This window comes from Onthophagus taurus, chromosome 5 (assembly GCF_036711975.1).
Source record: "Onthophagus taurus isolate NC chromosome 5, IU_Otau_3.0, whole genome shotgun sequence".
Lineage (NCBI taxonomy): Eukaryota > Metazoa > Arthropoda > Insecta > Coleoptera > Scarabaeidae > Onthophagus > Onthophagus taurus.
Genome location: NC_091970.1, coordinates 1339773 through 1357978, shown reverse-complemented (window position 1 = coordinate 1357978; position 18206 = coordinate 1339773). Strand labels below are relative to the sequence as shown.

Sequence of the window (18206 nt, the reverse complement as noted above, 5' to 3'; positions counted from 1 at the left end):
TGCGAAGAAATACGAATTTTCAACCACCCCTGTTTAGTAAGTAACTGTGACGATGTTTCGTAATAATGTACAGTAATCACTTTTGGTGGGTTCGAAATCTTTACCCTCAGGGTGTAAAAGTAGGGGGACGGATTATCGAAACGAATCTAAGGGTGGAGAAGTTTCGTGTTAGATTTGGAAAGGGGGAGTTGGAAAACTCGCGTTGTTAGAAACGTGGTTGACACGTGTTATGTCTCATTTTACTGAGGGGGGTGCCTTTCACATCGATTTTCTTCTAGCTACACAAATTTTAAAGATTTGTGAACTTGAAAAGTAAATGTTTTAAGGGTACGACCATCAGCAAGTTAATGTCGTCGTTTTAGGTCCGTAAGAATCGTATAAATGATCGGAACCGACGGTTTTCGGGGTTCTAACAAAAGCCGTAAAGTACCGAAAATGATTCCTAACGTCGTCGTCGTCTTCGTCGCCCAACCCAACCCCAGTTGGAAACAATAACCTTTTTACGGTTTCTCCCAGGCTCAAATCCCCGGTGAAATATGCGATCTTTTAACGTTTCTTAACTTTTCCACCGTGATATCACCTCCACATTTCATATCATTTGATATCTTCATTTTATATTATCGTTTATATCGTTATCTACAGTGTATTAATTAATAATCGTACCCGAGTATGCAACCAATAACGCAATTTGCGTATTTCAATACGTATACTGTGATATTGGTTGCATACTTACAATAATGAATTAACACAATGTAGTTAAAAAAAGAAATCCGAAAGCTCTTTATAAGGAGGGAATTTCGCTTAGCTGCAATATCTGTTGACGTCATCGTTGGTGACGAGCTTTTAAAAGGGCTAATATCGAAAAAAAATAAAGTTGTATAAAATACGTTGGAAATTATTGTGATTTGAAACGTTGATTAAATAAATAAATGTGTAGTGTGTGCTTTAGACAGAAACAAAAAGCGAGTTTTATGCATTATTTACAAATGCCCTTCTATTTTTGACCGGAAAAGCGAATTGCATAACGGCAGTAATCGCGTAAAATTCCCAATTCGACAACGAAAACAGTGTGGAAAAATCGATGACCAATTCAAACTCGCCCCCGTCCCCCATGAATAGCGTTATTATTTACTTGCTTTGTGTTTCCTGTATTCCCAAATGGTGCCCACGTTCATAAATTCAATAGGTTTTGTATCCTGAAAAAAGCTACTCTGCTCAATAACAAAAACAATTGACTGCTTTACCGATCAGTTTTGGTAACGTTAATTTTACCTACGAAATATTATTATGGTTTTTGAAAAATATTACTTTATTATGCATTTTTCAATGTTCCAATTTGCTACAACTTTTGTATGTTAATTTCGTATTTTTCTCAATATCTATGCATCTGAGAGCAAAAGTGCAAGAGAGCAATATTGCTAAGTATAAAATTTGCTACAAGTTTCGTTTTAAAAGTTTTTTTGTAACATGCTCCGATATCGAAGTGTTACCATGAACTGCTTTGAAAGCAACGAAATTCATCAAATTTTCATAATTTCGTATTTTTCTCAATATCTATGCATCTGAGAACAAAAGTACAAAAGAGCAATATTGCTAAGCATAAAATTTGCTACAACTTTTGTTCCAAAAGTTTTTTTATAACATGCGCCGATATCTAAGTGGTATTATTAACTGCTTTGAAAATAACAAAATTCAACAAATTTTCATAATTTCGCATTTTTCTCAATATCTATGCTTCTGAGAGCAAAAGTACTAGAGAGCAATATTGCTAAGTATAAAATTTGCTACAACTTTCGTTGTAAAAGTTTTTTTGTAACATGCTCCGATATCTAAGTGGTATCATTAACTGCTTTGAAAATAACGAAATTCTTCAAATTTTCAGAATTTCGTATTTTTCTCAATATCTATGCATCTGAGAGCAAAAGTATAAGAGAGCAATATTGCTAAGTATAAAATTTGCTACAACTTTTGTTTTAAAAGTTTTTTTGTAACATGCTCCGATATCCAAGTGTTACCATGAACTACTTTGAAAACGATAAAATTCATAAAATTTTGATATTTTCGCATTTTTCTCAATATCTATGCATCTGAGAACAAAAGTACAATAGAGCAATATTGCTAAGTATAAAATTTGCTACAACTTTTGTTTTAAAAGTTTTTTTGTAACATACTCCGATATTCAAATGTTATCATTAACTGCTTTGAAAACAACGAAATTCATAAAATTTTCATAATTTCGTATTTTTCTCAATATTTATGCATCTGAGAGCAAAAGTGCAAGAGAGTAATATTGCTAAGTATAAAATTTGCTACAACTTTTGTTTTAAAAGTTTTTTTGTAACATACTTGGATATCCAAATGTTATCATTAACTGCTTTGAAAACCACAAAATTCATAAAATGTTGATATTTTCGCATTTTTCTCAATATCTATGCAGCTGAGAGCAAAAGTACAATAGAGCAATATTGCTAAGTATAAAATTTGCTACAACTTTTGTTTTAAAAGTTTTTTTGTAACATACTCCGATATTCAAATGTTATCATTAACTGCTTTGAAAACAACAAAATTCATAAAATTTTCATAATTTCGTATTTTTCTCAATATTTATGCATCTGAGAGCAAAAGTGCAAGAGAGTAATATTGCTAAGTATAAAATTTGCTACAACTTTTGTTCAAAAAGTTTTTTTGTAACATGCTCCGATATCCAAGTGTTACCATGAACTACTTTGAAAACGACAAAATTCATAAAATTTTCATAATTTCGTATTTTTTTGAATACCTATGCATCTGAGAGCAAAAGTGCAAGAGAGCAATATTGCTAAGTATAAAATTTGCTACAACTTTTGTTTTAAAAGTTTTTTTGTAACATATTCGGATATTCAAATGTTATCATTAACTGCTTTGAAAACAACGAAAATCATCAAATTTTCATAATTTCGTATTTTTTTGAATACCTATGCATCTGAGAGCAAAAGTGCAAGAGAGCAATATTGCTAAGTATAAAATTTGCTACAACTTTTGTTTTAAAAGTTTTTTTGTAACATGCTCCGATATCGAAGTGTTACCATGAACTGCTTTGAAAGCAACGAAATTCATAAAATTTTCATAATTTTGTATTTTTCTCAATATCTATGCATCTGAGGGCAAAAGTACAAGAGAGCAATATTGCTAAGTATAAAATTTGCTACAACTTTTGTTTTAAAAGTTTTTTTGTAACATACTTGGATATCCAAATGTTATCATTAACTGCTTTGAAAACCATAAAATTCATAAAATGTTGATATTTTCGCATTTTTCTCAATATCTATGCATCTGAGAGCAAAAGTGCAAGAGAGCAATATTGCTAAGTATAAAATTTGCTACAACTTTTGTTCAAAAAGTTTTTTTGTAACATGCTCCGATATCCAAGTGTTACCATGAACTACTTTGAAAACGATAAAATTCATAAAATTTTGATATTTTCGCATTTTTCTCAATATTTATGCATCTGAGAGCAAAAGTGCAAGAGAGCAATATTGCTAAGTATAAAATTTGCTACAAGTTTCGTTTTAAAAGTTTTTTTGTAACATGCTCCGATATCGAAGTGTTACCATGAACTGCTTTGAAAGCAACGAAATTCATAAAATTTTCATAATTTCGTATTTTTCTCAATATTTATGCATCTGAGAGCAAAAGTGCAAGAGAGCAATATTGTTAAGTATAAAATTTGCTACAAGTTTCGTTTTAAAAGTTTTTTTGTAACATGCTCCGATATCGAAGTGTTACCATGAACTGCTTTGAAAGCAACGAAATTCATCAAATTTTCATAATTTCGTATTTTTCTCAATATTTATGCATCTGAGGGCAAAAGTAGAAGAGAGCAATATTGCTAAGTATAAAATTTGCTACAAGTTTCGTTTTAAAAGTTTTTTTGTAACATGCTCCGATATCGAAGTGTTACCATGAACTGCTTTGAAAGCAACGAAATTCATCAAATTTTCATAATTTCGCATTTTTCTCAATATCTATGCATCTGAGGGCAAAAGTATAAGAGAGCAATATTGTGAAATATAAAATTTGCTACAACTTTCGTTCTAAAAGTTTTTTTTGTAGTGCTAGTGTAAAACTAGAACTAACACTAGACCTAGAATTTAACGAAAAATGTGTCAATAGCTAATTTTTATGGTATTTTCTATCAATATCACATTCTATTTATTATTTGTGCTAACAGCTACAATATTGTAACCTTTATTTTTCTAACAGAAATCGATAGCTGATTAATCCGTACCGGTGCAGTAGTCCTAAAAATACAACTCTCCTTTCGGAATCATTTGTGAGCCGTCAAAGATGCAGAAACGAGTCCTCGTCGCCGTCGTTCTCGACAGAAAGACGTTTCCTTTCGGTTTGTCGCAGAGGCAATTTTGAATATTTGCACATGATCGCTCAATTTCTCGACTCGGGGTCTTGGTCTATGCGCCACCATTTCCATCTTACCTTTTTCTCCGTCGCTGTCCCTCTTTTTCTTTCCGAATCCTTAGGCAAATCTTTTATCGATTACCCCCTTTTATTCCTTTGAACTAGCTTATTTCATTTCATAGAGTGAAATAAAAAATAAACTTAACCCAAAAGTTTCGAGTGTCTGAAGGATTAATTAGGTCAAAATCGATCGATTCCTTTTACTGGTAGTGTAGTACGCCGGAGGTGTTAATGGTTTTACCAACCTAAGGGTGCAAAGTGGAGTGCACTCAATATATTATGGGAACATACCAAAACCGTTTCAAGTAGTCGCGCCCCCGTTTGCTTGAATAGAGAAAGGGAAAACACAGTCGAAATGGTCGTTGAGGAAATAACAAGTTTTGACCTGAATGTTTTTTGAAGAGGATGTCTTAGAACAATCCCGTTTTAATTTTCCGCAAACTCGTTGCAACAGAGAACGGAAAAAGCACCGGGGAAAACGAGGGAAGAAAATATTTTCTACCACCACCACCGCGGGGGACGAAAACCACCGTTATCGTCGTCATTTGCGCTCGGTGACAATTGTCCCAGTTTTCAGATAGAACAATAGAGGTTGAGAAAAATATAGAGAAGACCTAGTTTCCTCACAAGAATAGAAAAAAAAATTTAAGATGAATAACTCTTGTTCAAATTGAGTTAAAATCTCGAGAAAGCTTAAGAAAATCCTAACAAACCTAAGATAAACGAAGTAATCCGTTTCTGGACACTTTATTTTTCTGGGGAAATCTCGGCTCGTTAAGAAAACTCGTTTAGAGAACCTCCCACTAATAGAGAGACAAAAACAAAACCCCCAAAAAAAAAGTAAATCTGTAAAAAAAATTTCTTCTCCTTGCTACTTAGACCCTAATGTTCTCGTTCCTGCAGGGCTGCAGATTACGGTGGATACGATCGAGTTACGGTAACGCCTCATTCCTAGAGAGCAACCCTCTTCGGGTCTTAAAGCGCCACGGAGTTCCATCCTCTTTTTGTCCTTTTTTCCTTTTCGTCCCCTTTGGTTTTCTAGAATGGAGGGAAATCCTCTCGGGAAAAAGTGAATTTTCCGCCCACGGCGACGAAGCGTCATTCCGTCAAAGTGAAATGGCCTGCGATCTTTTGCGTTCCCTTTACGTACTTTACTTCTTATTATATCTTTTTATGGGCTTCCTTTTTTTACGAATACATTCTTTTGGTTACCATTATTATCGGTTAATTTCAATATTAACAATGAAAAGAGCGTAAAGAAGACTTTCAATTAGAACCTAGAATTAGAAAGTATCTTGTTTAGCCGTCTTTAGAGAATTCTAGATATAGTGTTAAGTCTAGTTTTACACTTGCCGTGTCACTAGAACTAACATATGTTGATTTTGAAAAAGATGGTGATATAACTAGGAAGGTGTTGGGAAGTGATGAGGACTGTTTTTAGGATGACATAGAGTTGCTAAGGAAAAGTAAAAACCATGTTAAAAGTTATCATAGGCGATGTTACAAATTTTAAGAATAATTAAATGTAATCAAAGATAATATTGACAGATGATAGAGAAGATATTATTGAGAGAAGTCAGGAAAGTCTTGAGAGATGTTACAGATTATGATGAAAAATATTAGCTACAATGTCTAAGAAAGATCAAATCATCCCTGATGTTCGATGATCGGAAGATGTTCCAAAAGTTTTTTTCAAATTTTCATAATTTCGTATTTTTCTCAATATCTATACTTCTGAGAGCAAAAGTACAAGAGAGCAATATTGCTAAGTATAAAATTTGCTACAACTTTTGTTCTAAAAGATTTTTTGGAACATACCCCGATATCCAAGTGTTATCATTAACTGCTTTGAAAATAACGAAATTCAACAAATTTTCATAATTTCGCATTTTTCTCAATATCTGTACTTCTGAGAGCAAAAGTATAAGAGAGCAATATTGCTAAGTATAAAATTTGCTACAAGTTTCGTTTTAAAAGTTTTTTTGTAACATGCTCCGATATCGAAGTGTTACCATGAACTGCTTTGAAAGCAAGGAAATTCATAAAATTTTCATAATTTCGTATTTTTCTCAATATCTATGCATCTGAGAGTAAAAGTACAAGAGAGCAATATTGCTAAGTATGAAATTTGCTACAACTTTTGTTGTAAAAGTTTTTTTGTAACATGCTCCGATATCTAAGTGATATCATTAACTGCTTTCAAAATAACAAAATCCAACAAGTTTTCATAATTTCGCATTTTTCTCAATATCTATGCTTCTGACAGCAAGAGTACAAGAGAGCAATATTGCTAAGTATAAAATTTGCTACAACTTTTGTTCTAAAAGTTTTTTTGTAACATGCTCCGATATCTAAGTGGTATCATTAACTGCTTTGAAAATAACAAAATTCAACAAATTTTCATAATTTCGCATTTTTCTCAATATCTATGCTTCTGAGAGCAAAAGTACAAGAGAGCAATATTGCTAAGTATAACATTTACTACTACTTTTGTTCTAAAAGTTTTTTTGTAACATACTCCGATATCTAAGTGTTATCATTAACTGCTTTGAAAACAACAAAATTCAACAAATATTCATAATTTCACATTTTTCTCAATATCTATGCTTCCGAGAGCAAAAGTACAAGAGAGCAATATTGCTAAATATAAAATTTGCTACAACTTTTGTTCTAAAAGTTTTTTTGTAACATGCTCCGATATCTAAGTGGTATCATTAACTGCTTTGAAAATAACAAAATTCAACAAATTTTTATAATTTCGCATTTTTCTCAATATCTATGCTTCTGAGAGCAAAAGTAGAAGAGAGCAATATTGCTAAGTATCAAATTTGCTACAACTTTTGTCTAAAAGTTTTTTTTTGTAACATGCTTCGATTCTCAAATGTTACCATTAGCTAATACTAAAACAAGGAAATTCATCAAATTTTCATATTTTCATATTTTTCTCAAAATACACGCATCTAAGAGCAAAAATGTAAAGGAGCAATATTGTTAAGAATTAAATTTGCTACAACTTTTGTTCTAAAAGGTTTTTTGTGACATGCTTCGATTCTCAAATGTTGCCATTAGCTAATAGTAAAACAAGGAAATTCATCAAATTTTCATATTTTCATATTTTTCTCAAAATTGACGCATCTAAGAGCAAAAATATAAGAGAGCAATATTGTTAAGAATAAAATTTGCTACAAATTTTGTTCTAAAAGTTTTTTTATAACGTGCTTCGATTCTCAAATGTTACCATTAGCTAATAGTAAAACAAGGAAATTCATTAAATTTTCATATTTTCATGTTTTTCTCAAAATTGACGTATCTAAAAATAAAAATGTATGGAGTAATATTGTTAAGAATAAAATTTGCTACATATTTTGTTCTAAAAGTTTTTTTGTAACATGTTTCGATTCTCAAATGTTACCATTAGCTGATAGTAAAACAAGGAAATTCATCAAATTTTCATATTTTCAAATTTTCTCAAAATTGACGCATCTAAGAGCAAAAATGTAAGGGAGCAATATTGTTAAGAATAAAATTTGCTACAAATTTTGTTCTAAAAGTTTTTTTGTAACATGCTTCGATTCTCAAATGTTACCATTAGCTAATAGTAAAACAAGGAAATTTATCAAATTTTCATATTTTAAAATTTTCTCAAAATAGACGCATCTAAGAGAAAAAATGTAAGGAAGCAATATTGTTAAGAATAAAATTTGCTACAACTTTTGTTCTAAAAGTTTTTTTGTAACATGCTCCGATATCTAAGTGGTATCATTAACTGCTTTGAAAACAACGAAAATCATCAAATTTTCATAATTTCGTATTTTTCTCAATATCTATGCTTCTGAGAGCAAAAGTCCAAAAGAGCAATATTGCTAAGTATAAAATTTGCTACAACTTTCCTTCTAAAAGTTTTTTTATAACATGCTCCGATATCTAAGTGGTATCATTAACTGCTTTGAAAATAATAAAATTCAACAAATTTTCATAATTTCGCATTTTTCTCAATATCTATGCTTCTGAGAGCAAAAGTACAAGAGAGCAATATTGTTAGCAATAAAATTTGCTACTACTTTTGTTCTAAAAATTTTGTTGTAGCAAGCTCAGATATCCAAGTGGTACCATGGACTACTTTGAAAACAACGGAATTTATCAAATTTTCATATTTTCGTATTTTTTTCAATATCTATCCATCTGAGAGCAAAAATGCAAGAGAGCAATATTGTTAGTAATAAAATTTACTACAACTTTTGTTTTAAAAGTTTTTTTATAGCAAGCTCCGATATCCGAGTGTTACCATGAACTATTTTGAAAACAACAAAATTCGTCAAAACTTGATAATTTCGTATTTTTCTCAATATGTATCCATCTGAGATCAAAAGAACAAGACAGTAATATTATTAATAATTAAATTTGCTACAATTTCTGTTCTAAACGTTTTTTTGTAGCAAGCTCCGATATCCAAGTGTTACCATGAACTACTTTCAAAACAACGAAATTCATCAAATTTTCATAATTTCGCATTTTTCTCAATATCTATACTTCTAAGAGCAAAAGTACAAGAGAGCAATATTGCTAAGCATAAAATTTGCTACAACTTTTGTTGTAAAAGTTTTTTTGTAACATGCTCCGATATCTAAGTGGTATCATTAACTGCTTTCAAAATAACAAAATTCTTCAAATTTTCATAATTTCGCATTTTTCTCAATATCTATGCATCTAAGAGCAAAAGTATAAGAAAGCAATATTGCTAAGTATAAAATTTGCTACAACTTTTGTTCCAAAAGTTTTTTTGTAATATGCTCCGATATCTAAGTGGTATGATTAACTGCTTTCAAAATAACAAAATTCAACAAATTTTCATAATTTCACATTTTTCTCAATATCTATGCATCTGAGAGCAAAAGTATAAGAGAGCAATATTGCTAAGTATAACATTTGCTACAACTTTTGTTCAAAAAGTTTTTTTGTAACATGCTCCGATATCCAAGTGTTACCATGAACTACTTTGAAAATAACAAAATGCAAAAAATTTTCATAATTTCGCATTTTTCTCAATATCTATGCTTCTGAGAGCAAAAGTGCAAGAGAGCAATATTGCTAAGTATAAAATTTAATACAACTTTTGTTCTAAAAGTTTTTTTGTAACATGCTCCGATATCTAATTGTAAGTGGTATCATTAACTGCTTTGAAAATAACAAAATTCAACAAATTTTCATAATTTCGCATTTTTCTCAATATCTATGCATCTAAGAGCAAAAGTATAAGAAAGCAATATTGCTAAGTATAAAATTTGCTACAACTTTTGTTGTAAAAGTTTTTTTGTAACATGCTCCGATACCTAAGTGGTATCATTAACTGCTTTGAAAATAACAAAATTCAACAAATTTTCATAATTTCGTATTTTTCTCAATATCTATGCTTCTGAGAGCAAAAGTATAAGAGAGCAATATTGCTAAGTATAAAATTTGCTACATCTTTTGTTTTAAAAGTTTTTTTGTAACATACTTGGATATCCAAACGTTATCATTAACTGCTTTGAAAACAACGAAATTCAACAAATTTTCATAATTTCGCATTTTTCTCAATATCTATGCTTCTGAGAGCAAAAGTCCAAGAGAGCAATATTGCTAAGTATAAAATTTGCTACAACTTTTGTTCTAAAAGTTTTTTTGTAACATGCTCCGATATCTAAGTGGTATGATTAACTGCTTTCAAAATAACAAAATTCAACAAATTTTCATAATTTCGCATTTTTCTCAATATCTATGCTTCTGAGAGCAAAAGTCCAAGAGAGCAATATTGCTAAGTATAAAATTTGCTACAACTTTTGTTCTAAAAGTTTTTTTGTAACATGCTCCGATATCTAAGTGGTATCATTAACTGCTTTGAAAATAACAAAATTCAACAAATTTTCATAATTTCGCATTTTTCTCAATATCTTTCTTTTTCAATCAACTTTTCAACATGTTATTTCCCTATTAATGTTGTACAATTTAATAAAGCACTATTTTTGTCATCTTGAATAACGAAAGTTTAAACGTCAAAGTGATGACATAACAAAATTCCCTAAAATGTTGCCAACTGTCATCAACTTTGCAATAATTTGACAACTATAAAAACAATTAAGTGTATTGGAATTTTATTACTATAATACATTCTTATTGCATTATAACGTAATGTTGGTAGCCTAAAATCACACAAAATAAATTTAAAATTTATTAATCATTTATTATTAGGCAACCAATATAGCACACTCTACTTGACTCGAAAAATATTTCTAAATTGTAATTTTAATTATAATTATAAAATTAATTTCTAGTTTGAATTGTAAAAGTTAAAGAGACCATCTGGTCGTTTTAATTTCATCGAAAGCGGATTAAGAAAACGTAGACGGAGCTTTGAATCGATTTCAAGTAACTCCTTCTCTGGGTGCTAATTTATTCTATCGCTGGGAGGAATTTAATTTATCCGGCAGGTCGAGTGTAAAAACGAATTATTTAGCCTTTAGCGCAGAACGCCGGAGGCAGTTTGCGAATTCGATTGAATTCTTTTTTCTCAATTCGAAAGTTAAACATTTTCAATTTTTGACGTCGAAAGGAACGATCCGTCGCCAAACGGCGAACTTTTCCGTGTGCTCGTAATGTAATTAGTCAACTAGGTCGTGTGTGAAAACCGTAAAACCTGCGAGTTTCCTCGCAAGTTTCGAACATAGTTTGACGATTTATTTCAGACGCAATGGTTTGGTTGGTTGGTTAAGTTTTCAAACAACTCAACCAGAAATACTTGGTTAATCAATATGATTCCCTTTAAAATCCTTCTATTTTTATCACCCTATTTATTTCCGTTCCCAAATTGTTGTGAGAGAATGTTGAGGGAAGAGTCTAGTCGTAGTGTTGGGTTATTTTTAACATAAAGTAGCCATTTGGCGCCGCTCCAAAAAAGATATCTAACTCATTGATACTCTTTTTTTGGTACTCAATTTTTTTCTTTGTTTATAACATTAAAAAAGCAAAAATTAGCGTGTTTTATGACCGTAATAAATTGCTTTATCGTCATTAGACAAAGACACCGGAGCTTCCGTATCAAATGACCCATTTTGAGGGGGAAACCGTATCGCTTTATGTGTACGCCCCCGAAAGTGATCGATGACTGCTTTTTTGTAACATGTTTTTCCTAACAATTTTCATAATTTCGCATTTTTCTCAATATCTATGCTTCTGAGAGCAAAAGTACAAGAGAGCAATATTGCTAAGTATAAAATTTGCAATAACTTTTGTTCTAAAAGTTTTTTTGTAACATGCCCCGATATCCAAGTGTTACCATGAACTACCTTGAAAACGACAAAATTCATACAATTTTGATATTTTCGTATGTTTCTCAATATCTAGCCATCTGAGAACAAAAGTGCAAGAGAGCAATATTGTTAATAATAAAATTTGCTACAACTTATGTTGTAAAAGCTTTTTTGTAACATGCTCCAATCTCCAAGTGTTACCATGAACTACTTGGAAAATAAGAAAATTCAAGAAATTTTCATAATTTCGCATTTTTCTCAATATCTATGCTTCTGAGAGCAAAAGTACAAGAGAGCAATATTGCTAAGTATAAAATTTGCAATAACTTTTGTTGTAAAAGTTTTTTTGTAACATGCCCCGATATCCAAGTGTTACCATGAACTACCTTGAAAACGACAAAATTCATAAAATTTTGATATTTTCGTATGTTTCTCAATATCTAGCCATCTAAGAGCAAAAGTGCAAGAGAGCAATATTGTTAATAATAAAATTTGCTACAACTTATGTTCTAAAAGTTTTTTTGTAACATGCTCCAATCTCCAAGTGTTACCATGAACTACTTTGAAAATAACAAAATTCAAGAAATTTTCATAATTTCGCATTTTTCTCAATACCTATGCTTCTGAGAGCAAAAGTACAAGAGAGCAATATTGCTAAGTATAAAATTTGCAATAACTTTTGTTCTAAAAGTTTTTTTGTAACATGCCCCGATATCCAAGTGTTACCATGAACTACCTTGAAAACGACAAAATTCATAAAATTTTGATATTTTCGTATGTTTCTCAATATCTAGCCATCTGAGAGCAAAAGTGCAAGAGAGCAATATTGTTAATAATAAAATTTGCTACAACTTATGTTGTAAAAGTTTTTTTGTAACATGCTCCAATCTCCAAGTGTTACCATGAACTACTTTGAAAATAACAAAATTCAAGAAATTTTCATAATTTCGCATTTTTCTCAATACCTATGCTTCTGAGAGCAAAAGTATAAGAGAGCAATATTGCTAAGTATAAAATTTGCAATAACTTTTGTTCTAAAAGTTTTTTTGTAACATGCCCCGATATCCAAGTGTTACCATGAACTACCTTGAAAACGACAAAATTCATAAAATTTTGATATTTTCGTATGTTTCTCAATATCTAGCCATCTGAGAGCAAAAGTGTAAGAGAGCAATATTGTTAATAATACAATTTGCTACAACTTATGTTGTAAAAGTTTTTTTGTAACATGCTCCAATCTCCAAGTGTTACCATGAACTACTTTGAAAATAACAAAATTCAAGAAATTTTCATAATTTCGCATTTTTCTCAATATCTATGCTTCTGAGAGCAAAAGTACAAGAGAGCAATATTACTAAGTATAAAATTTGCTACAACTTTTGTTCTAAAAGTTTTTTTGTAACATGCTCCGATATCTAAGTGGTATTATTAACTGCTTTGAAAATAACAAAATTCAACAAATTTTCATAATTTCGCATTTTTCTCAATATCTTTGATTCTAAGAGCAAAAGTACAAGAGAGCAATATTGCTAAGTATAAAATTTGCTACAACTTTTGTTCTAAAAGTTTTTTTGTAACATGCTCCGATATCTAAATGGTATCATTAACTGCTTTGAAAATAACAAAATTCAACAAATTTTCATAATTTCGCATTTTTCTCAATATCTATGCTTCTGAGAGCAAAAGTACAACAGAGCAATATTGCTAAGTATAAAATTAGCAATAACTTTTGTTCTAAAAGTTTTTTTGTAACATGCCCCGATATCCAAGTGTTACCATGAACTACCTTGAAAACGACAAAATTCATAAAATTTTGATATTTTCGTATGTTTCTCAATATCTAGCCATCTGAGAGCAAAACTGCAAGAGAGCAATATTGTTAATAATAAAATTTGCTACCACTTATGTTGTAAAAGTTTTTTTGTAACATGCTCCAATCTCCAAGTGTTACCATGAACTACTTTGAAAATAACAAAATTCAAGAAATTTTCATAATTTCGCATATTTCTCAATATCTATGCTTCTGAGAGCAAAAGTACAAGAGAGCAATATTGCTAAGTATAAAATTTGCTACAACTTTTGTTCTAAAAGTTTTTTTGTAACATGCTCCGATATCTAAGTGGTATCATTAACTGCTTTGAAAATAACAAAATTCAACAAATTTTCATAATTTCGCATTTTTCTCAATATCTATGATTCTAAGAGCAAAAGTACAAGAGAGCAATATTGCTAAGTATAAAATTTGCTACAACTTTTGTTCTAAAAGTTTTTTTGTAACATGCTCCGATATCTAAGTGGTATCATTAACTGCTTTCAAAATAACAAAATTCTACAAATTTTCGCATTTTTCTCAATATCTATTTTTTTCTTTGTTTATAACATTAAAAAAGCAAAAAGTAGCGTGTTTTAGGACCGTAATAAATTGCTTTATCGTCATTAGACAAAGACACCGGAGCTTCCGTATCAAATGACCCATTTTGAGGGGGAAACCGTATCGCTTTATGTGTACGCCCCCGAAAGTGATCGATGACCGCTTACTTTCAAAAGAGATGGAAAAAAAATCGACGTTTCTCATATTTCTTCGTCTTTACTTTCTCCATTTTTTATTTTATTAATATAAAAGTGGCCTCAGAAATTAGTTATTCTGGTAGTTTTGAAACGAAATTCTTTTCGCTTTGTTTTCTGTGGTTGAGTTATTATATTTCACGCCTGCGGTTGAGACCTAAGATAACGGGAAAGTGGTGTTTTCATTAAAAAAATTAATGTCACTGACCACTCCGGTGCAAACCTCAATTTCGATGGGAGGGAAAGTGGTCGAGCAACGGCGGTAGAAGGAAAAATAAAAATGCGGGAGTTCATGACACACTTTCGAAACTCCTTCTCTAAAACTAAACAACACATAAATTTAAACCGATTATTATTTTTATTTATCTTCGATTTTTCAGCTTCAAATTGGAAATGTACTTCTTACTTCAAAGAGAGCTTGCTTTTATTGCATCCAAAACCGATTAACAATAAATAAAATTAATAATTATAACACCAATAAACATTTAAAGACAAATATCGCTTTCACCTAAGTGATTAAATAAGAATTAACTTTATCGAGTAATCTAAAATGACATCTATTAAAGGAATTTATCAATCTCGAGAAAACAATAAAGCATAAGAATCAAGCGGATAAGGAAGCTGGGAAACCGCAGGAATGTAGGAATGTTTTTGACCACCCTGTATAAGATACTCCGATACCATGAAAAAGTTCTAACGAACCAGTTACGTGAGACACCCTGTATATTTAATAGTTATGAACCAGTTTTAATCTTTTAGACAAATTTTAGGCAATCATCAACTAGTTTTCAATAAACTTGTTGCTCTAATATGACACCAATGTGTTTTGCTTATGTTATACAAAAATTTTGATCAACTTAAATTAGGCTTTTAACGATATAAACAATTTTTCAATGATTATCAGTCAATTCGTGATTATTTTGAACACTTCTGCAAAGCTGTAACAGGTTTGCAACCATTCTGCAATGACTATGAATAGCTTGAATACACTTTATAAACATTTTGAACAGCTTTGCAATGTTATAAACTTATTTTGAATTAACTATAAAGCAGGTCTCATGCTTTTGGACAAGTTTGAAACTATTTTGAACAACATGGAAGAGCTCTAAATCAATTTTCAATCATTTAGACAATGTTCCACCTATTTTGCGTTTCTATTCTTTTCTTTTGACGATGATGTGCAATACTGACTTGTCCACAAATCTGTCCTGGTGTTCCTTCCTCTTTTAGTTGATCTATAAATATTATAAACAAAGTTGGAGTTAATCCTCCATCTTTGGACGAATTCTCTTGATCTTAAATTTCCATATATCAACTGTATGATTCTTAATGTTTTCCCACCAATTCCTCTTCTTTGTAGTATTTCCCAAACAGACTCTTCTATTTTGCTGAATTATCATTTCCGCAATATGTTGGATTGGAAATACTGTGTCCTTAGTCTTCATTTGAATCATTTTGAACAATTTTGCAATTCTGTAATAATTTTTGCAACAATTTTCTAATCATTCTAAGCATCTAGAACTAATAATTAAACAGTTTTCAATCATTTAGACCACTTTTCCCTCAACACCCACCAGGTTCGAATCATTTTGAATAATTTTGCAACAATTTTCTAATCATTCTAAACATTTAGAACTAATAATTGAATGTTTTTAATCATTTAGACCACTTTTCCTTCAACTCCAACCAGGTTCGAATCATTTTGAACAATTTTGGAATTCTGTAATAATTTTTGCAACAATTTTCCAAAGATTCTGAACAACTACATTATGTTAACTAAAAATAAATTGAAATCACAAAGAATTGTAAATAATTTAATGCGCAATTTCAGTACGTTTTGAATATTTTATTTCGCAAATTAAATATGCCCTTTGGGTTTATTGATTATTATAATGGAAAATTCAGTAAACGTGTAATTGTATCAATCAAAATGGTCTTTAATTATTAAAAGTTATTTAAAGTGATTTATGGATTTGTAAAACAAAAAAATCGAGCAATTTTATGTTGTTCAAAATCATGGTGATCTTTAATAACTTGTCTAAATGATTGAAAATTGTTTCATTAGTAATCCAAGTTGTCAAAAATCTTTGGAAAATTGTTACAGAATTGCAAAACTGTTCAAAATGATGAAAATGTGGTTGGTTACCACAGAAAAGTTGTCTAAATGATTGAAAACTGTTTAATTATTAGTTCTAGATGTTTAGAATGTTTGGCAAATTGTTGCAAAAATTAGTACAGTATTGCAAAATTGTTCAAAATGATTCAAACCTGGTTGGTTATCACAGAAAAGTGGTCTAAATGATTGAAAACTGTTTAATTTGTAGTTCTAGATGTTAAAAATGTTTGGAAAATTGTTGCAAAAATTATTACAGAATTGCAAAATTGTTCAAAATGATTCAAACCTGGTTGGTTATCACAGAAAAGTGGTCCAAATGATTGAAAATTGTTTAATTATTAGTTGTAGATGTTTAGAATGATTGGAAAATTGTTGCAAAAAATGATGTATAATAATTGTTGGGTTGGATTGGAAAAATATTGACACAAAACTTACATTTTCGTTGTCAAAAAAGATGCTATTTTAAAAATTCCTGGAAGCCGTGTTTATTGAAATTAAGGAATGAGACATATTCTAAATTAAAGCTCAAAGCTTTCTTTTTAAAATGATGTATAATAATTGCTGGGTTGGATTGGAAAAATATTGAGAAAAAAAATGTTGAAACAAAACTTACATTTTCGTATAACCTAAAAGTGTCAAAAAAGATGCTAATTTAAAAATTCCTGAAAGCCGTGTTTATTGAAATTAAGGAATGAGACATATTCTAAATTAAAGCTCAAAGATTTCTCTTTAAAATGATGTATAATAATTGTTGGGTTGGATTGGAAAAATATTGAGAAAAAAAATGTTGAAAGAAAACTTACATTCTCGTATAACCTAAAAGTGTCAAAAATGATGCTAATTTAAAAATTCCTGGAAGCCGTGTTTATTGAAATTAAGGAATGAGACTTATTCTAAAATAAAGCCTAAAGCTTTCTCTTTAAAATGATGTATAATAATTGTTGGGTTGGATTGGAAAAATATTGAGAAAAAAAATGTTGAAAGAAAACTTACATTCTCGTATAACCTAAAAGTGTCAAAAAAGATGCTAATTTAAAAATTCCTGGAAGCCGTGTTTATTGAAATTAAGGAATGAGACTTATTCTAAATTAAAGCTCAAAGCTTTCTTTTCAAAATGATGTATAATAATTGTTGGGTTGGATTGGAAAAATATTGAGAAAAAAAATGTTGAAAGAAAACTTACATTTTCGTATAACCTAAAAGTGTCAAAAAAGATGCTAATTTAAAAATTCCTGGAAGCGGTGTTTATTGAAATTAAGGAATGAGACTTATTCTAAATTAAAGCTCAAAGCGTTCTCTTTAAAATGATGTATAATAATTGTTGGGTTGGATTGGAAAAATATTGAGAAAAAAAATGTTGAAAGAAAACTTACATTTTCGTATAACCTAAAAGTGTCAAAAAAGATGCTAATTTAAAAATTCCTGGAAGCCGTGTTTATTGAAATTAAGGAATGAGACTTATTCTAAATTAAAGCTCAAAGCTTTCTTTTCAAAATGATGTATAATAATTGTTGGGTTGGATTGGAAAAATATTGAGAAAAAAAATGTTGAAAGAAAACTTGCATTTTCGTATAACCTAAAAGTGTCAAAAAAGATGCTAATTTAAAAATTCCTGGAAGCGGTGTTTATTGAAATTAAGGAATGAGACTTATTCTAAATTAAAGCTCAAAGCGTTCTCTTTAAAATGATGTATAATAATTGTTGGGTTGGATTGGAAAAATATTGAGAAAAAAAATGTTGAAACAAAACTTACATTTTCGTATAACCTAAAAGTGTCAAAAAAG

General features: G+C 30.1%; 1 protein-coding gene across 2 annotated transcripts in view; it reads left to right on the top strand.

Moving 5' to 3' along the window:
* Positions 1-18206, top strand: part of LOC111413529 (probable serine/threonine-protein kinase DDB_G0282963) — a 155453-nt gene that overhangs the window by 64862 nt on the left and 72385 nt on the right. The gene's annotated exons all lie outside the window — the stretch shown is intronic.